The sequence below is a fragment of the Lissotriton vulgaris genome, chromosome 4_1 (genome assembly GCF_964263255.1).
Source record: "Lissotriton vulgaris chromosome 4_1, aLisVul1.2, whole genome shotgun sequence".
NCBI classification, from domain to species: domain Eukaryota; kingdom Metazoa; phylum Chordata; class Amphibia; order Caudata; family Salamandridae; genus Lissotriton; species Lissotriton vulgaris.
This window is the reverse complement of record NC_141691.1, coordinates 1120407196-1120427366: the sequence shown is the minus strand read 5'-3', so window position 1 is coordinate 1120427366 and position 20171 is coordinate 1120407196.

Sequence of the window (20171 nt, the reverse complement as noted above, 5' to 3'; positions counted from 1 at the left end):
CAGAACCTGGCTGTATGCAAATTAGTCTGTTCCTGTCCCAGTGCATGATGGGAACAGGGCAAACCAAACTACAAAAGCCAATTCTTACACTGGGAAGGAAACAAGCTACCGGGGACCGGTTTCTGGCATTTCAGCCTCTTCGGCCCGGCTTGCTTGAATCCTGATGGTGCAATGAGCAAGGGACTCACATCTGAGTATACCCTTCCACGCTTAGGGTGGACAAAAATATTTACAACAAGGGGTGGTGAGGGACAGAGTCTCTGAATTAAACAGAATACTCTCACCCAGTCAAGAGATCAGGGCTAGATCCAACACCGTTTTTTAGCTCACTGCACCATCCCAGTTTCAGAACCTGGCTGTATGCAAATTAGTCTGTTCCTGTCCCAGTGCATGATGGGAACAGGGCAAACCAAACTACAAAAGCCAATTCTTACACTGGGAAGGAAACAAGCTACCGGGGACCGGTTTCTGGCATTTCAGCCTCTTCGGCCCGGCTTGCTTGAATCCTGATGGTGCAATGAGCAAGGGACTCACATCTGAGTATACCCTTCCACGCTTAGGGTGGACAAAAATATTTACAACAAGGGGTGGTGAGGGACAGAGTCTCTGAATTAAACAGAATACTCTCACCCAGTCAAGAGATCAGGGCTAGATCCAACACCGTTTTTAGCTCACTGCACCATCCCAGTTTCAGAACCTGGCTGTATGCAAATTAGTCTGTTCCTGTCCCAGTGCATGATGGGAACAGGGCAAACCAAACTACAAAAGCCAATTCTTACACTGGGAAGGAAACAAGCTACCGGGGACCGGTTTCTGGCATTTCAGCCTCTTCGGCCCGGCTTGCTTGAATCCTGATGGTGCAATGAGCAAGGGACTCACATCTGAGTATACCCTTCCACGCTTAGGGTGGACAAAAATATTTACAACAAGGGGTGGTGAGGGACAGAGTCTCTGAATTAAACCGAATACTCTCACCCAGTCAAGAGATCAGGGCTAGATCCAACACCGTTTTTTAGCTCACTGCACCATCCCAGTTTCAGAACCTGGCTGTATGCAAATTAGTCTGTTCCTGTCCCAGTGCACGATGGGAACAGGGCAAACCAAACTACAAAAGCCAATTCTTACACTGGGAAGGAAACAAGCTACCGGGGACCGGTTTCTGGCATTTCAGCCTCTTCGGCCCGGCTTGCTTGAATCCTGATGGTGCAATGAGCAAGGGACTCACATCTGAGTATACCCTTCCACGCTTAGGGTGGACAAAAATATTTACAACAAGGGGTGGTGAGGGACAGAGTCTCTGAATTAAACAGAATACTCTCACCCAGTCAAGAGATCAGGGCTAGATCCAACACCGTTTTTTAGCTCACTGCACCATCCCAGTTTCAGAACCTGGCTGTATGCAAATTAGTCTGTTCCTGTCCCAGTGCATGATGGGAACAGGGCAAACCAAACTACAAAAGCCAATTCTTACACTGGGAAGGAAACAAGCTACCGGGGACCGGTTTCTGGCATTTCAGCCTCTTCGGCCCGGCTTGCTTGAATCCTGATGGTGCAATGAGCAAGGGACTCACATCTGAGTATACCCTTCCACGCTTAGGGTGGACAAAAATATTTACAACAAGGGGTGGTGAGGGACAGAGTCTCTGAATTAAACAGAATACTCTCACCCAGTCAAGAGATCAGGGCTAGATCCAACACCGTTTTTTAGCTCACTGCACCATCCCAGTTTCAGAACCTGGCTGTATGCAAATTAGTCTGTTCCTGTCCCAGTGCATGATGGGAACAGGGCAAACCAAACTACAAAAGCCAATTCTTACACTGGGAAGGAAACAAGCTACCGGGGACCGGTTTCTGGCATTTCAGCCTCTTCGGCCCGGCTTGCTTGAATCCTGATGGTGCAATGAGCAAGGGACTCACATCTGAGTATACCCTTCCACGCTTAGGGTGGACAAAAATATTTACAACAAGGGGTGGTGAGGGACAGAGTCTCTGAATTAAACAGAATACTCTCACCCAGTCAAGAGATCAGGGCTAGATCCAACACCGTTTTTTAGCTCACTGCACCATCCCAGTTTCAGAACCTGGCTGTATGCAAATTAGTCTGTTCCTGTCCCAGTGCATGATGGGAACAGGGCAAACCAAACTACAAAAGCCAATTCTTACACTGGGAAGGAAACAAGCTACCGGGGACCGGTTTCTGGCATTTCAGCCTCTTCGGCCCGGCTTGCTTGAATCCTGATGGTGCAATGAGCAAGGGACTCACATCTGAGTATACCCTTCCACGCTTAGGGTGGACAAAAATATTTACAACAAGGGGTGGTGAGGGACAGAGTCTCTGAATTAAACAGAATACTCTCACCCAGTCAAGAGATCAGGGCTAGATCCAACACCGTTTTTTAGCTCACTGCACCATCCCAGTTTCAGAACCTGGCTGTATGCAAATTAGTCTGTTCCTGTCCCAGTGCATGATGGGAACAGGGCAAACCAAACTACAAAAGCCAATTCTTACACTGGGAAGGAAACAAGCTACCGGGGACCGGTTTCTGGCATTTCAGCCTCTTCGGCCCGGCTTGCTTGAATCCTGATGGTGCAATGAGCAAGGGACTCACATCTGAGTATACCCTTCCACGCTTAGGGTGGACAAAAATATTTACAACAAGGGGTGGTGAGGGACAGAGTCTCTGAATTAAACAGAATACTCTCACCCAGTCAAGAGATCAGGGCTAGATCCAACACCGTTTTTTAGCTCACTGCACCATCCCAGTTTCAGAACCTGGCTGTATGCAAATTAGTCTGTTCCTGTCCCAGTGCATGATGGGAACAGGGCAAACCAAACTACAAAAGCCAATTCTTACACTGGGAAGGAAACAAGCTACCGGGGACCGGTTTCTGGCATTTCAGCCTCTTCGGCCCGGCTTGCTTGAATCCTGATGGTGCAATGAGCAAGGGACTCACATCTGAGTATACCCTTCCACGCTTAGGGTGGACAAAAATATTTACAACAAGGGGTGGTGAGGGACAGAGTCTCTGAATTAAACAGAATACTCTCACCCAGTCAAGAGATCAGGGCTAGATCCAACACCGTTTTTTAGCTCACTGCACCATCCCAGTTTCAGAACCTGGCTGTATGCAAATTAGTCTGTTCCTGTCCCAGTGCATGATGGGAACAGGGCAAACCAAACTACAAAAGCCAATTCTTACACTGGGAAGGAAACAAGCTACCGGGGACCGGTTTCTGGCATTTCAGCCTCTTCGGCCCGGCTTGCTTGAATCCTGATGGTGCAATGAGCAAGGGACTCACATCTGAGTATACCCTTCCACGCTTAGGGTGGACAAAAATATTTACAACAAGGGGTGGTGAGGGACAGAGTCTCTGAATTAAACAGAATACTCTCACCCAGTCAAGAGATCAGGGCTAGATCCAACACCGTTTTTTAGCTCACTGCACCATCCCAGTTTCAGAACCTGGCTGTATGCAAATTAGTCTGTTCCTGTCCCAGTGCATGATGGGAACAGGGCAAACCAAACTACAAAAGCCAATTCTTACACTGGGAAGGAAACAAGCTACCGGGGACCGGTTTCTGGCATTTCAGCCTCTTCGGCCCGGCTTGCTTGAATCCTGATGGTGCAATGAGCAAGGGACTCACATCTGAGTATACCCTTCCACGCTTAGGGTGGACAAAAATATTTACAACAAGGGGTGGTGAGGGACAGAGTCTCTGAATTAAACAGAATACTCTCACCCAGTCAAGAGATCAGGGCTAGATCCAACACCGTTTTTTAGCTCACTGCACCATCCCAGTTTCAGAACCTGGCTGTATGCAAATTAGTCTGTTCCTGTCCCAGTGCATGATGGGAACAGGGCAAACCAAACTACAAAAGCCAATTCTTACACTGGGAAGGAAACAAGCTACCGGGGACCGGTTTCTGGCATTTCAGCCTCTTCGGCCCGGCTTGCTTGAATCCTGATGGTGCAATGAGCAAGGGACTCACATCTGAGTATACCCTTCCACGCTTAGGGTGGACAAAAATATTTACAACAAGGGGTGGTGAGGGACAGAGTCTCTGAATTAAACAGAATACTCTCACCCAGTCAAGAGATCAGGGCTAGATCCAACACCGTTTTTTAGCTCACTGCACCATCCCAGTTTCAGAACCTGGCTGTATGCAAATTAGTCTGTTCCTGTCCCAGTGCATGATGGGAACAGGGCAAACCAAACTACAAAAGCCAATTCTTACACTGGGAAGGAAACAAGCTACCGGGGACCGGTTTCTGGCATTTCAGCCTCTTCGGCCCGGCTTGCTTGAATCCTGATGGTGCAATGAGCAAGGGACTCACATCTGAGTATACCCTTCCACGCTTAGGGTGGACAAAAATATTTACAACAAGGGGTGGTGAGGGACAGAGTCTCTGAATTAAACAGAATACTCTCACCCAGTCAAGAGATCAGGGCTAGATCCAACACCGTTTTTTAGCTCACTGCACCATCCCAGTTTCAGAACCTGGCTGTATGCAAATTAGTCTGTTCCTGTCCCAGTGCATGATGGGAACAGGGCAAACCAAACTACAAAAGCCAATTCTTACACTGGGAAGGAAACAAGCTACCGGGGACCGGTTTCTGGCATTTCAGCCTCTTCGGCCCGGCTTGCTTGAATCCTGATGGTGCAATGAGCAAGGGACTCACATCTGAGTATACCCTTCCACGCTTAGGGTGGACAAAAATATTTACAACAAGGGGTGGTGAGGGACAGAGTCTCTGAATTAAACAGAATACTCTCACCCAGTCAAGAGATCAGGGCTAGATCCAACACCGTTTTTTAGCTCACTGCACCATCCCAGTTTCAGAACCTGGCTGTATGCAAATTAGTCTGTTCCTGTCCCAGTGCATGATGGGAACAGGGCAAACCAAACTACAAAAGCCAATTCTTACACTGGGAAGGAAACAAGCTACCGGGGACCGGTTTCTGGCATTTCAGCCTCTTCGGCCCGGCTTGCTTGAATCCTGATGGTGCAATGAGCAAGGGACTCACATCTGAGTATACCCTTCCACGCTTAGGGTGGACAAAAATATTTACAACAAGGGGTGGTGAGGGACAGAGTCTCTGAATTAAACAGAATACTCTCACCCAGTCAAGAGATCAGGGCTAGATCCAACACCGTTTTTTAGCTCACTGCACCATCCCAGTTTCAGAACCTGGCTGTATGCAAATTAGTCTGTTCCTGTCCCAGTGCATGATGGGAACAGGGCAAACCAAACTACAAAAGCCAATTCTTACACTGGGAAGGAAACAAGCTACCGGGGACCGGTTTCTGGCATTTCAGCCTCTTCGGCCCGGCTTGCTTGAATCCTGATGGTGCAATGAGCAAGGGACTCACATCTGAGTATACCCTTCCACGCTTAGGGTGGACAAAAATATTTACAACAAGGGGTGGTGAGGGACAGAGTCTCTGAATTAAACAGAATACTCTCACCCAGTCAAGAGATCAGGGCTAGATCCAACACCGTTTTTTAGCTCACTGCACCATCCCAGTTTCAGAACCTGGCTGTATGCAAATTAGTCTGTTCCTGTCCCAGTGCATGATGGGAACAGGGCAAACCAAACTACAAAAGCCAATTCTTACACTGGGAAGGAAACAAGCTACCGGGGACCGGTTTCTGGCATTTCAGCCTCTTCGGCCCGGCTTGCTTGAATCCTGATGGTGCAATGAGCAAGGGACTCACATCTGAGTATACCCTTCCACGCTTAGGGTGGACAAAAATATTTACAACAAGGGGTGGTGAGGGACAGAGTCTCTGAATTAAACAGAATACTCTCACCCAGTCAAGAGATCAGGGCTAGATCCAACACCGTTTTTTAGCTCACTGCACCATCCCAGTTTCAGAACCTGGCTGTATGCAAATTAGTCTGTTCCTGTCCCAGTGCATGATGGGAACAGGGCAAACCAAACTACAAAAGCCAATTCTTACACTGGGAAGGAAACAAGCTACCGGGGACCGGTTTCTGGCATTTCAGCCTCTTCGGCCCGGCTTGCTTGAATCCTGATGGTGCAATGAGCAAGGGACTCACATCTGAGTATACCCTTCCACGCTTAGGGTGGACAAAAATATTTACAACAAGGGGTGGTGAGGGACAGAGTCTCTGAATTAAACAGAATACTCTCACCCAGTCAAGAGATCAGGGCTAGATCCAACACCGTTTTTTAGCTCACTGCACCATCCCAGTTTCAGAACCTGGCTGTATGCAAATTAGTCTGTTCCTGTCCCAGTGCATGATGGGAACAGGGCAAACCAAACTACAAAAGCCAATTCTTACACTGGGAAGGAAACAAGCTACCGGGGACCGGTTTCTGGCATTTCAGCCTCTTCGGCCCGGCTTGCTTGAATCCTGATGGTGCAATGAGCAAGGGACTCACATCTGAGTATACCCTTCCACGCTTAGGGTGGACAAAAATATTTACAACAAGGGGTGGTGAGGGACAGAGTCTCTGAATTAAACAGAATACTCTCACCCAGTCAAGAGATCAGGGCTAGATCCAACACCGTTTTTTAGCTCACTGCACCATCCCAGTTTCAGAACCTGGCTGTATGCAAATTAGTCTGTTCCTGTCCCAGTGCATGATGGGAACAGGGCAAACCAAACTACAAAAGCCAATTCTTACACTGGGAAGGAAACAAGCTACCGGGGACCGGTTTCTGGCATTTCAGCCTCTTCGGCCCGGCTTGCTTGAATCCTGATGGTGCAATGAGCAAGGGACTCACATCTGAGTATACCCTTCCACGCTTAGGGTGGACAAAAATATTTACAACAAGGGGTGGTGAGGGACAGAGTCTCTGAATTAAACAGAATACTCTCACCCAGTCAAGAGATCAGGGCTAGATCCAACACCGTTTTTTAGCTCACTGCACCATCCCAGTTTCAGAACCTGGCTGTATGCAAATTAGTCTGTTCCTGTCCCAGTGCATGATGGGAACAGGGCAAACCAAACTACAAAAGCCAATTCTTACACTGGGAAGGAAACAAGCTACCGGGGACCGGTTTCTGGCATTTCAGCCTCTTCGGCCCGGCTTGCTTGAATCCTGATGGTGCAATGAGCAAGGGACTCACATCTGAGTATACCCTTCCACGCTTAGGGTGGACAAAAATATTTACAACAAGGGGTGGTGAGGGACAGAGTCTCTGAATTAAACAGAATACTCTCACCCAGTCAAGAGATCAGGGCTAGATCCAACACCGTTTTTTAGCTCACTGCACCATCCCAGTTTCAGAACCTGGCTGTATGCAAATTAGTCTGTTCCTGTCCCAGTGCATGATGGGAACAGGGCAAACCAAACTACAAAAGCCAATTCTTACACTGGGAAGGAAACAAGCTACCGGGGACCGGTTTCTGGCATTTCAGCCTCTTCGGCCCGGCTTGCTTGAATCCTGATGGTGCAATGAGCAAGGGACTCACATCTGAGTATACCTTTCCACGCTTAGGGTGGACAAAAATATTTACAACAAGGGGTGGTGAGGGACAGAGTCTCTGAATTAAACAGAATACTCTCACCCAGTCAAGAGATCAGGGCTAGATCCAACACCGTTTTTTAGCTCACTGCACCATCCCAGTTTCAGAACCTGGCTGTATGCAAATTAGTCTGTTCCTGTCCCAGTGCATGATGGGAACAGGGCAAACCAAACTACAAAAGCCAATTCTTACACTGGGAAGGAAACAAGCTACCGGGGACCGGTTTCTGGCATTTCAGCCTCTTCGGCCCGGCTTGCTTGAATCCTGATGGTGCAATGAGCAAGGGACTCACATCTGAGTATACCCTTCCACGCTTAGGGTGGACAAAAATATTTACAACAAGGGGTGGTGAGGGACAGAGTCTCTGAATTAAACAGAATACTCTCACCCAGTCAAGAGATCAGGGCTAGATCCAACACCGTTTTTTAGCTCACTGCACCATCCCAGTTTCAGAACCTGGCTGTATGCAAATTAGTCTGTTCCTGTCCCAGTGCATGATGGGAACAGGGCAAACCAAACTACAAAAGCCAATTCTTACACTGGGAAGGAAACAAGCTACCGGGGACCGGTTTCTGGCATTTCAGCCTCTTCGGCCCGGCTTGCTTGAATCCTGATGGTGCAATGAGCAAGGGACTCACATCTGAGTATACCCTTCCACGCTTAGGGTGGACAAAAATATTTACAACAAGGGGTGGTGAGGGACAGAGTCTCTGAATTAAACAGAATACTCTCACCCAGTCAAGAGATCAGGGCTAGATCCAACACCGTTTTTTAGCTCACTGCACCATCCCAGTTTCAGAACCTGGCTGTATGCAAATTAGTCTGTTCCTGTCCCAGTGCATGATGGGAACAGGGCAAACCAAACTACAAAAGCCAATTCTTACACTGGGAAGGAAACAAGCTACCGGGGACCGGTTTCTGGCATTTCAGCCTCTTCGGCCCGGCTTGCTTGAATCCTGATGGTGCAATGAGCAAGGGACTCACATCTGAGTATACCCTTCCACGCTTAGGGTGGACAAAAATATTTACAACAAGGGGTGGTGAGGGACAGAGTCTCTGAATTAAACAGAATACTCTCACCCAGTCAAGAGATCAGGGCTAGATCCAACACCGTTTTTTAGCTCACTGCACCATCCCAGTTTCAGAACCTGGCTGTATGCAAATTAGTCTGTTCCTGTCCCAGTGCATGATGGGAACAGGGCAAACCAAACTACAAAAGCCAATTCTTACACTGGGAAGGAAACAAGCTACCGGGGACCGGTTTCTGGCATTTCAGCCTCTTCGGCCCGGCTTGCTTGAATCCTGATGGTGCAATGAGCAAGGGACTCACATCTGAGTATACCCTTCCACGCTTAGGGTGGACAAAAATATTTACAACAAGGGGTGGTGAGGTAGCTTGTCTCCTTTCTGGTAAAGAATTGGCTTGGTAGTTTAGTCTGCCCTGTTCCCATGATGCACTGGGCCAGGGACAGACTGATTTGCATATAGCCAGGTTCTGAGCTGGGATGGGGCAGTGAGATAAATAACGGTGATGGATCAAGCCCTGATCTTTGGACTGGGTAAGAGTGGTCTGCTCAATTCAGACACTCTGTTCATCACCACCCCCTTTTGTAAATCTTACTGTGGTGCCACTGAGATGTTGCTGAGGATGTGGGCGGTACCACTGCACTACTGGGGACAGGGCTAGAAATGTCTCCCTATTGTTCACCTTCCACCGTGATAATATCGTCCCCTGTTTCTTCATGCCCAACAACAATGGGTTGAGTTTTTACTTTGTTCTAAGCAAAGTAGGTGAGCCTCCCACACGATAGTGTGGAGTATTTTGAGATGACTGGTTTGGCCTCCGGTACCATAGTTTGTACCAAGCTTACCCCGCCTAACAGCATGTCAACAAATTGAGCATATAGCAATGTTCCCTCTATACTGCTAACCGAAAAGAAGTCCCAAACTGGGTAGGAGAACTTTCTGGCGCTGCTGGATGTGCCACTTTCAATACCAGATGAACTGGAGGGTGTGCTTGGAATGTGACTCTGTGCAGCTACACTGTGACTTCTATCACTACTTACTGAGATGGTGGTTGAGCTGGATGTAGGTCCCTGCCGGGCCTTTATAAATACTAATATGGCAGCTGGAGGTCGTGGTGGTGTTACATGTGTTGGTGGTATTAGTGCTACATCCCTCGCAGCCATTTTGGATAGGGTAATAATGTTGGTCTCCATCCCCTTTGGGCCGGGAGTGATGTTTGTGATGACTGGCTCGTGATCATCATCATCCCCCTCTTGTACATCTACCTCCATAACTCTAAGGCTGTCTGAAGCCTTCCTTTTCACTAGTGTTGTCTTGTGGCGTGCATCACTCTCAGACTGAGCTGGTGGCTTCCAAGTAGCATCTCGATCATCAGAAGCGGGGCTTGAAGAAGATGATTGACTTACCCTCCTTTTCCTTGCTGGGGGTCTGGAGGACAATGGATCTTCTGAAACAGTGGTTGCTCCACTTTGTCTGCAAGAAGTTTGATTTCCTGAAATGCCCCTACTTCAGGAGGAACAACTACTATTGTGGGCTGTTGTTGTAGCTGTTCTTGCGGCTGCTGCTGGTCTTGCAGCAGCTGCTGTTCTTGTGGCGGCTGTTGTTCTTGCTGCTGCTGCTGTTCTTGGGGCTGCTGCTGTTCTTGTGGCAGCTACAGTTCTTGCGGCTGCTGCTGTTCTTGCGGCTGCTGCTGTTCTTGTGGCTACGCCTGCTGCTGCACACTTATGTGCTGAGTTTCCGCCTGCATTGATTGTGTACTACTTTGCGATAATGACATTTCAACATCGCTGCTCGTTAGTAGACTGGCTACCTCTGTGACATCATGGGCTTGGGCCTAGGTTGGTAGGGTTGGCCCGCTGGTGCGGAGGTGCTGCTTCCAGCTTGGTTCCCGGACAACGCTGCTGCAGGCGTAATTTGTTTGGTCCCAAAAAACACATTGGTTGGCACACCAGTCGTGGTTAGTGCCACTTCCGTTTGCTGTTACTTCTTCTCACCGGCAACTTTTGTGGTACTGGAGGACCTGGTACCTTTCTTTGGGGCCATCTTCTTCAGATGTCAGGCAGGACACAGGTGCACAAGTTACAGAGATGTCTGTGGTCACACGTGGACGTGATGTGGTGCGCAGTAGGACTTCTGTCTGGCAGTACAACTGGTGATGTTGATACCTCGTCCTCTGTCTTTTTGTGCACCTAAAAGCAAATAAGCCAGGAGAAGAACATCAGTTAAATGTTGCATTTGTTGTGGTTCAATTACTACTAGTACAAACAAACAAATAAAAGATATAGTCTAGCAATTTCTGAGACTTTGTCAACAAGGGCTATGGTATACTACTGTGTACACACTACACTCCCAGGAAGGATAGGAAAGAGAATAAGAACACCAACCAAAATACAAATGTAATGGAAGTGGGGTGAACCCTGTATGGCATTAAATTTTAACCATCACATCATTCAGGGAGCTGCTGCTAGCAAATGGGATGGATGAAAGCAGTAAGCCAATAGGAAAACCATGCAGGCCTATATGGCAAAAGCAGAACACTAATAACTCCCACCAGAAAAGGCCAGCAGCCACATGGAAACTCACAAATCACAAGCAAAAAGCAGGAGGCCTGGGAAACAATGAACTGACAAAAGGCCTATAACAACCAGGCAAAAGATGCATGCTAACCCACACTGCTTTGCATTTTTAATGCAATAAAATGCAAAAACGAAAATCCACAGGGCAAAACAAGGTCTGCAGGGTGCACACCAACACACCAGACACACACAACAAAGGCATTTCTTTAACACAGACACAAAAACAGAAATACCCCCTAAAAACATTTTCCAACTCAATCCAATGTCATCCATGCCCTAAAGGATGTTTAAATTCAACAGAACACACAGAAACACTTGTTTAATGCACCTGCTCTGAGCCTACTGGGTGAAAGCAGGCCTGTTGGCAAACATGGCCACACAAGCTTGCAGGCCTAGGTTTCAAAATGACCACCATCCACAGGCCAGGCCCACCCAACTACAAGAAACTGAAGACAGACAATGCAGGCCTATTTCAAAAAGCACACTGCCTGCCTTCATAATGGCCACCAGCCTCATGGCCAGGCTCACAACAGGAAGCCTGGGACACAAAGGAATACCATGAAGGCCTATATGGCAAAAGCAGCACACTAATAACTCCCACCAGAAAAGGCCACCAGTCACATGGACACTCACAAATCACAAGCAACAAGCAGGAGGCCTGGAAAACAATGAACTGACAAAAGGCCTATAAAAGCCAGGCAAAGGATGCATGCTAAACCACACTGCTTTGCCTTTTTAATGCAATAAAATGCAAAAACGAAAATCCACAGGGCCAAACAAGGTTTGCAGGGTGCACACCAACACACCAGACACACACAACAAAGGCATTTCTTTAACACACACCCAAAAACAGAAATACCCCCAAAAAACACATTTTCTAACTCAATCCAATGCCATCCATGCCCTAAATGATGTTTGAAATACATTCAACACACACCAAAGGAACAGTTGATCATGCACCCACCCATGACTAGCTCTGGGTCTACTGGATACCCACAACAATTAAAAAAAAAAGAATGATAAGTACCAAAATTGTAGTTGCAGCAACTGCAATGCCCTCAATCAAACAGAGACAACACCAACTTAATTGTAAAACATCAAATTCAAATGTCCTCAAATTCAATGATAATGATGCAGTAGACACAAAGAGTGATCCTTCCAGCTCCAAATCCAAAGGCAGAATGAAAAGGAGATGGACAAAGCACTGGGAGGAGCCTGCTGGACAGGAACAGGAAGTTGGAGACTGTGGCACTTCCTCCCTCTCGCCCGAAAAGATTTCTTTGTAAAAAGGACTCCTTGCACAAAAAGGACACCCAAATGCCAATCTGAGTAGTTTTTTAAATCCAAATCATCATTCACAGAAGGTTTTATGCTGCTACAGATAATATTCTTCTCCAGATTCAAAATCTTGCATGTTCGAGATCGCGAGCTTCACCACACTTCCGCCAGATGTCGATGGCTTGTCCAATATGGCGTGTTCGCGATCTCATGCTCTCAGTCGCGGTGGAGATTGATGTGTTCGCGACCTCACGCTCTTTCTCGCGTTGGAGAATGACGTGCTCTCGATCTCAGACACTCGCGGTGTCTGATGGCGAGGCGAATGACGTGGTCACGAACTCTTGCGAGATAGAGCGACCGGCTATCAACATCTCGTATGAGCACGCGAACGGATCGGAAAACTCGTCGGCGACCGTGGGGCTCCCGGTAAGGTGATCGCACACGCGAGAATGCATTTTCAAAGCACGAACATAAAAAAAATCTCAGCTACGCAGCGAATCCCGGAAATATTGGCATTTTCGCGCTCTCCGCTGAACACGAAAATGTCAAAATATCGTAATTCCCGTGAGCGAAACGGAATTCGAGCCCCAACTCTACCCTGTTCCTCATGGGAACAGTCCAGCCCGAACTGCCAACCAAGGCCTTCTCTGGACCAGAAACAAGCATCCTGATACTGGTTTCAGGGTAACACCCCTCATTCTCCAGGTTAGCTTGAATCCAGTGGCACGGTGAGCAAGGGACCCACGTCTGGGCATACTCTCCCAACTGAGGGTGAACAAAGCAAACACAAGGAGATGATGGACGGAGCTCTGCAACTTTTCAGACACTCCCCCCATCACAGATCTTGGTTTAATCCATCGGTCTTTTGCTCATTATGCCACTTCAGTTTGGACCCATCCATATGCAAATCTTATGGGAACAGTCCAGCCCAATCTGCCAAGCCAGGTCTTCCCTGGACTAGAAACATGCATCCTGAGACTGGTTTCAGGGTAACACCCCTCATTCTACAGGCTAGCTTGAATCCAGTGGCAAAGTGAGCAAGGGACCCTCGTGTGGGATATCCTGACAACTTAGGGCAAACAAAGCAAACACAAGGCGATGATGGACGGAGCACTGAAACTTTTTAAACATTAACCCCCTGTCAGAGAACTGGGTTGAATCCATCTCCGCTCTTTACCTCACTTCGCCAACCCAGTTCAGACCTAGCCATATGCAAATCAGTCTTGACCTTGTTCCTTGTGGGAAAAGACCAGCCCAAACTGCCAAGCCAGGTCTTCCCCTGACCGGGAACAAGCATCCTGGGACCGGTTTCAGGGTAACACCCCTGCTAGCTTGAATCCAGTGGCACGGTGAGCAAGGGACCCATGTCTGGGAATACTCTGCCAACTTGAGGTGTACAAAGCAAACACAAGGATATGATGGACGGAGCCCTGAAACGTTTAAGACACTCACCCCCATCACAGATCCTGGTTTAATCCATTGTTCTTTTGCTCACTATGCCACTTCAGTTTGGACCCAGCCATATGCAAATCAGTCTTGGCTCTGTTCCTCTTGGGAACAGTCCTGCCAGAACTGGCAGGTTAGGTCCTCCCTGGACCGAAAACAAGCATCCTGGGACCAGTTTTGGGGTATTACTCCTCGTCATCCAGGCTAGCTTGAATCCAGTGACAAAATGAACAAGGGACTCACTTCTGGGCACACCCATGACCACTTAGGACGAACATAGCAAACACAACAAGTTGATAATGGAGTGCTGAATCTTTTCAACCACTCACCCACAGTCACAGATCTGGGTTTAACCTATTTTTTTCGTCACTATGCCACCCCAGTGTGGACCCAGCCATATGTAAATCAGTCTTCACCTTGTTCCTCATGGGAACTGTCCATACTGAACTTCCAGGCCAGGTCCTCCCTGGACCAGAATCAAACATCCTTGGACCGATTTCGGGGTATTACCCCTCATCAACCAGGCTAGCTTGAATCCAGTGGAACAGTGAGCAAAGGACCCACGTATGGACATAATCTTGGCCACTTAAGGCAAAAATCGCAAACACAACTGGACGATGGACAGAGTGCTGAAACTTTTCAACCACTCACACCCAATCACAGATCTGGGTTTAATCCATCATTATTTTGCTCACTATGCCACCCAAGTTTTGACTCAGCTATATGAAAATCCGTTTTTACCCTGATCCTCATTGGAACAGTATAGGCCAGACTTCCAGGCCAGGTCCTCCCTGGACAAGAAACAATTATCCTAGGACCGGATTTGAGGTATTACCCCTCATCAGCCAGGCTAGCTTGAATCCATTGACACAGTGAGAAAGGGGCCCATGTCTGGGCATACCCTTGGCCACTTAGGGCGAACATAGCAAACACAACAGAATGATGGATGGAGTGCTGAAACTTTTCAACCACTCACCCCCAGTCACAGATCTGGTTTGAATCCATAATTCTTTTGTTCACTATGCCACCCCAGTTTGGACTCAGCCATATGCAAATCAGTCTTTACCCTGTAACTCATGGGAAGAGACCAGCCCGAACTGCCAGGCCAGGTCCTCCGTTGACCAGAAACAAGCATCCTGTGACTGGTTTTAGGGTATTACTCCTCGTCAGCCAGGTTAGCTTGAATACAGTGGCTCAGTGAGCAAGGGGCCCACGTCTGGGCATACCCTTGGCCACTTAGGGCAAATATAGCAATTACAAGATGATGAACGAAGTGCTGAAACTTCTTAACCACTCACCCCCAGTCATAGATATGAGTATAATCCCTCGTTGTTTTGCTCACTATGCCACCCCAGTTTGAACCGAGCTATATGCAAAATATTCTTGACCCTGTTCTGCATTTTATCCATGCCACTGTAGTCAAGCTAGTCTGGCTAATTTTCTCCAAGCTAGGGTCTGACTTGTTTTTATCAATTTCCCAATTCTAGAGGAACTCAGTGAGATGACTGAAAAGCTGCACTCTAAGATTTCCTGATGTTTAGCAGTAGAATCATGAAGCTGTGGCAAGGAAACTTGGGTGCTGTAATCATAAAATCCTTCTATTTTCCCCATGAACTGTGAAGCACACAAAAGAATATTAACCTGCGGATGATCACTTAAGAGATAAAACGCCTTATGCTGCAGTTACCTGTTTTGGATGGAAAGTATAAATAGTGGTTGTAGCAGCAGAATTAGCCTTTTCAGTGCTCAAATATTCTTGCTCCCTTTCATCAGGCTGCTAGAAGACAGTACTGTTCTGTATCTAAGGTTCCTCGTGGTGTGTGCTTGTGGAAATTTGACATAATAATGTCAATAGTCCCCTTGTCGACTTGATTCGATTTGGCAACAGTTTAGTCTGCCATGTGCCACCGTCAGTTCGCCATAGAGAACACGGAATACAGATTTTACAAAAAAAAAATGATTTCTGTCATCCTGATTACAACAGAGTTTTTTTGGTGACCAGCATTGGTGAACTGCCGACATGGACCAACGTGCCTTCTTTGAAGAAGCAGATCTTCCTTTACATACAGGTCGTACTTCACAGGCAGGAGTGGAGTTCAAATAATTCGCTGCCACCAGGAGTGGAATTCAGCTAATTGCCGTACACAGAGCTGGCATTGTTTTTTTACACACCATGGTTGTTCATGAAGCCAGAAGGAAAGAAAGTTTTTTAAAAAACGAGGTTAGCTGTGATGTCTGCTGGGATGCTGTGAAATGCATAGTCTTAGGAATGCATCGTTCGGCATGATCCTCCATCTTTGTGGCTGCTTCCATATCTAGCATTGTGATTTGGCAGACTGTGACATGCAGGGCTGGACTGGGAACTCAAACCAGCCCTGGCAATTGGTCAGACCAGCCCTCTTGGTGCAGTTGGGATGGGGGGGTGCACGTGGAAAACACTGCAGCTGCAAAACTGGCCCACTAAGAAAAACAGCCTTCCAGGGATCTAAAACCGGCCCCAACCCTGGCTGCCCACTGGGGAAATGCCCAGTGCCCGTTATAGCCAGTCCCAGGCCTGCCCTGCACAAGGCCTCACATGGTGAATGTTCTGAGTTCTCTGTGAGGGTTGCGACATGAGCAGGTCTGGGGTTGCAATACTAGGGACACAATATTTCTCTCGGTTTCAGCCTTGGTTTCTTGTATCAGGTGTATTGTGTTCCGTATGTTGTAGTGTTGGTTCGTCTTGATAGCAGATCGGATGGGGTCTGGCCTTGGTGCTGCCTGGGGATGATGCTCATCACTGTTCTTCCTCCTTCTCCTCCCATTGCCTCTGACCTGGCTCTGGCCATCTCACGCAGCCCACTCCTTGCAGGTTCTAAGGACGGTACGAGGAGAGGTTCGGTGATTTAAGGTGTGGGGTCTGTAGGGCAGGCATAAACATTGAGAATGGGTGAATGAGGTACAGGGCGCTGTTTCCTCGGGTCCACTGTGAAGTTACAGAGTGGAGTAGGTGTGTTGTTGTGAATGTTGTCATTGCAAGACTATGAGGGGAGGATGTCAGGCAGGTGCATTGCAGAGAGTGGATAGACAAGACAGCTTTGTTTGCCCTGTGCAGGTAACATAGTTAGAACATTGCTTGTTGTGCTGTGGAGTTTGCACACTACAGTAGCTGGGCAGTTTTAATTCTGTAAACCATGGAGTGTTTTTCCTGCGTTTGCATGTTTTGGGTCAATACTGTCACAATTGCTTTGTAGTCATCAGGTTTGCTTTGGGGTGCATGATTGTCCCACTCTTTTTTTCAGAGTTTTCTCGAGCGAGAACCCCCTGGACTCCCCTTTTGACAGTCATGCTCACTAGCCCCATGATGCAGTACACATCGCATCAGCAGCTTTTGCGCCTTACCACTTTCCAATGTCGCCGGCACCCACCACTGCTCAGAGCACATTCCCTAAAAAGCATGAAAAATGCAAAGCGAGACCATAAGGTTGCAATAATCTTTATATTCGAAAGAGCTTCTGGCCCCTATCTGAGCAGGCTTTTCCATAAAGGGGCCCGACCTGCAACCCTCTTTTGGAAGCAATGATTTTGCACATTTGCCCGGGGAATCCGGTCACCACCTCCTTCCCTGGGGGCCTCGGCGGTGTGGTGTTCGCCGGCTACCCTTACTCTTGCGGGTGCTTGGATGAGTGCTGAAAAACCTGTCGGGTCTGTGGATTCACTTTCTCCTGGTGGCCTGAGAGGCCTCCTGCCTCAGTGAGCAGACCTCTATGCACTAAATATGGGTAGAAAGGCATCATAAAGCTTGGGAGTGATAATATACGGGAAGAGGAGTAACTGCAGGGGTTAGAAGAAAGAGAAGGTAAAATACAGGTGAGAAAGGTAATAGTGTAGAGAAGAGAACTGAAAAGGTTAATCTGTGTCACAGAAACGGCAGAAGAAAGAGAAAAGTAACACGATAGAGAAAACAGGCGGGAGGTGGAGGGAAAAAGAGAGTTACAGGGATTGGATTGACAACAGCTGATCGTAAATAGAGATGTGTACAAGGGACAAAGACGGCGCTGGCGCTCCAGGACGAGGAGACGGTTAGAAATTTCAGAATAAACTCAATTATCGCCCCTGGAGTCAGAGAAAGGGCGAGATGGCTGCTAACAAGTAATGGCCAGTTTCCATTTCTTGTGAAGCGTTCATGTACGCGGCGCGTCCCAGTAAGTTGCATCTCTTATCTAGATAACTTATCTCAAATACATCACACCTCGTTTGGGGCACACCAGTAGATGGGGGGGGGGGGGAGCACTGACACAGACACCAAAATAGTGTGATAAAGGCCGCTTTATTGGAATCAGGTGCACCCTGGAAAACACCCACCTGGCCTGTGCCGAACAAAACTAATGCTCACTGAATAACAACTGCCTGACAGCTCCACACCCCCACCCCTAAATGTATCCCCAACATTGCAACCGAAATGCAAACATCCACTCAGCAACCTACCCCCCTACCCCCCCAACAGCAAAGACCTCAGTGACCTCAATGACCTCAACCCCCCCTACCGATACAGCTCCAGGCCTCCTGCAAATCCCCCCCTTTCTTATTAGGAAAGTGCCACCAAGTAACCGCACCTGTTCCAGCGACACCACAACTCCTGACACCTTACCATCCCAGTGCACCATCATCCAACAAAACCCCCCCAATAGCCACACCACGCCAAGGAAAACCCCCTGCATGGGGACCCCCCCCCGTACCAACCCAGGGAGGGAGGGAGGGAAAAAACCGAATGACAGCGATCCCGCTGCTGTGTCACTGCACCACAGAGTGGGCAGTGACACAAAATGTCCGGTTATAAACCCGACCAGCCCAAATGTCGCCCAAAAGGAGCCCAACCAGCCCAACTAGCCCAACCAGCCCAAAACGTCATGCCCACAGTGGTCTCCTGGCCCCCCCCACCCACTGCCCCAAACTTCCCCGGGGGGGCGAGCCTCCCGATGGTCGGCCGCCCCCCCAAATCCCCATTGGGGCACACCAGCAGGTGGGGGGGAGCACTGACACAGACACCAAAATAGTGTGATAAAGGCCGCTTTATTGGAATCAGGTGCACCCTGGAAAACACCCACCTGGCCTGTGCCGAACAAAACTAATGCTCACTAAATAACAACTGCCTGACAGCCCCACACCCCCACCCCTAAATGTATCCCCAACATTGCAACCTAAATACAAACATCCACTTAGCAACCTACCCCACAACAGCAAAGACCTCAGTGACCTCAATGACCTCAACCCCACCTACCGATACAGCTCCAGGCCTCCTGCAAATCCCCCCTTTCTTATTAAGAAAGCGCCACTCGAAAGCCGCTTAACGACTTTCGACCCCCCCATAGAACTCCTGCCTCCTGGGATACCTGTACACCCCCAACGCTCCATCCAACGCCTCTTTCAACTGCACTATGTACAGCTCCATTCCATACCTAGAGAGGTGAACCCCATCCTCCCTGAAAAAATATACCGCTCCATAGCGCAACTCCGGGTGCTCCATCCAACCTACCCCCTCCTTGGCACAGAATTCCCTCATCTCTCTGTTGATTTTCCTCCTCACCCTGTCAATAGCCCATGGGCGCTCTGCTCCCCTCCACACCTCCCTGGGGATAAACTCGGGCCAAATCACGTAACAGCCCGCCCATTGCTTTTTGATTTCCCTCAGGTCCCTCTTCATTTACTTGACCAATGCCTGCCCCTTACACTGCACCAGGTCATTTACCCCCTGATGTATCACCACCACATCCAGGCACCCCCCCCCCTGACCACCGTGTTCAACAAAGGCAACAACTCATGCCAACGCCTACCCCCTTTCCCCCTCCAATGACAACGATACAATCCCTCATCCAGTCCCAAATTGAGTTTCCGATGTCTGTCCCACTCCGCCTGTTCCGCCCGTTTGACAAATGAGTGTCCCACAATGTACACATTCAAAACTGCCACCTCTGGCCCCGCCACAGCACCTGCAAAGACACACATATCAGAAGGCGAAAATCAATGCACAGTCCCCCCATCCGCCTCCCGCATCCTCACATACGTTCGGTAACAGTCCGACTTCCACCTCCCCAGTCTCTGTATCTCCTCCTTCCCCCACCCCCTTCTTGCCGCCTCTGTCGCTGCCCCAATCCGAAAGGAATGCGTCCTGAAAGCCAGTGGGTCCTCACCCATGTACCGCAGGGTGTGCCGCAGAACCCACAACGCCTGAGCCGCCGTTACTCTGCCCCCGCCACCTCGACCAAAAACCTCCCCCTCCCTCACATACTGGCTCGCCATCAGCCTCCTCCCCCACGCCGCGGGACACACCCCCTCCTAACTGCCTGGGCCCAACACCA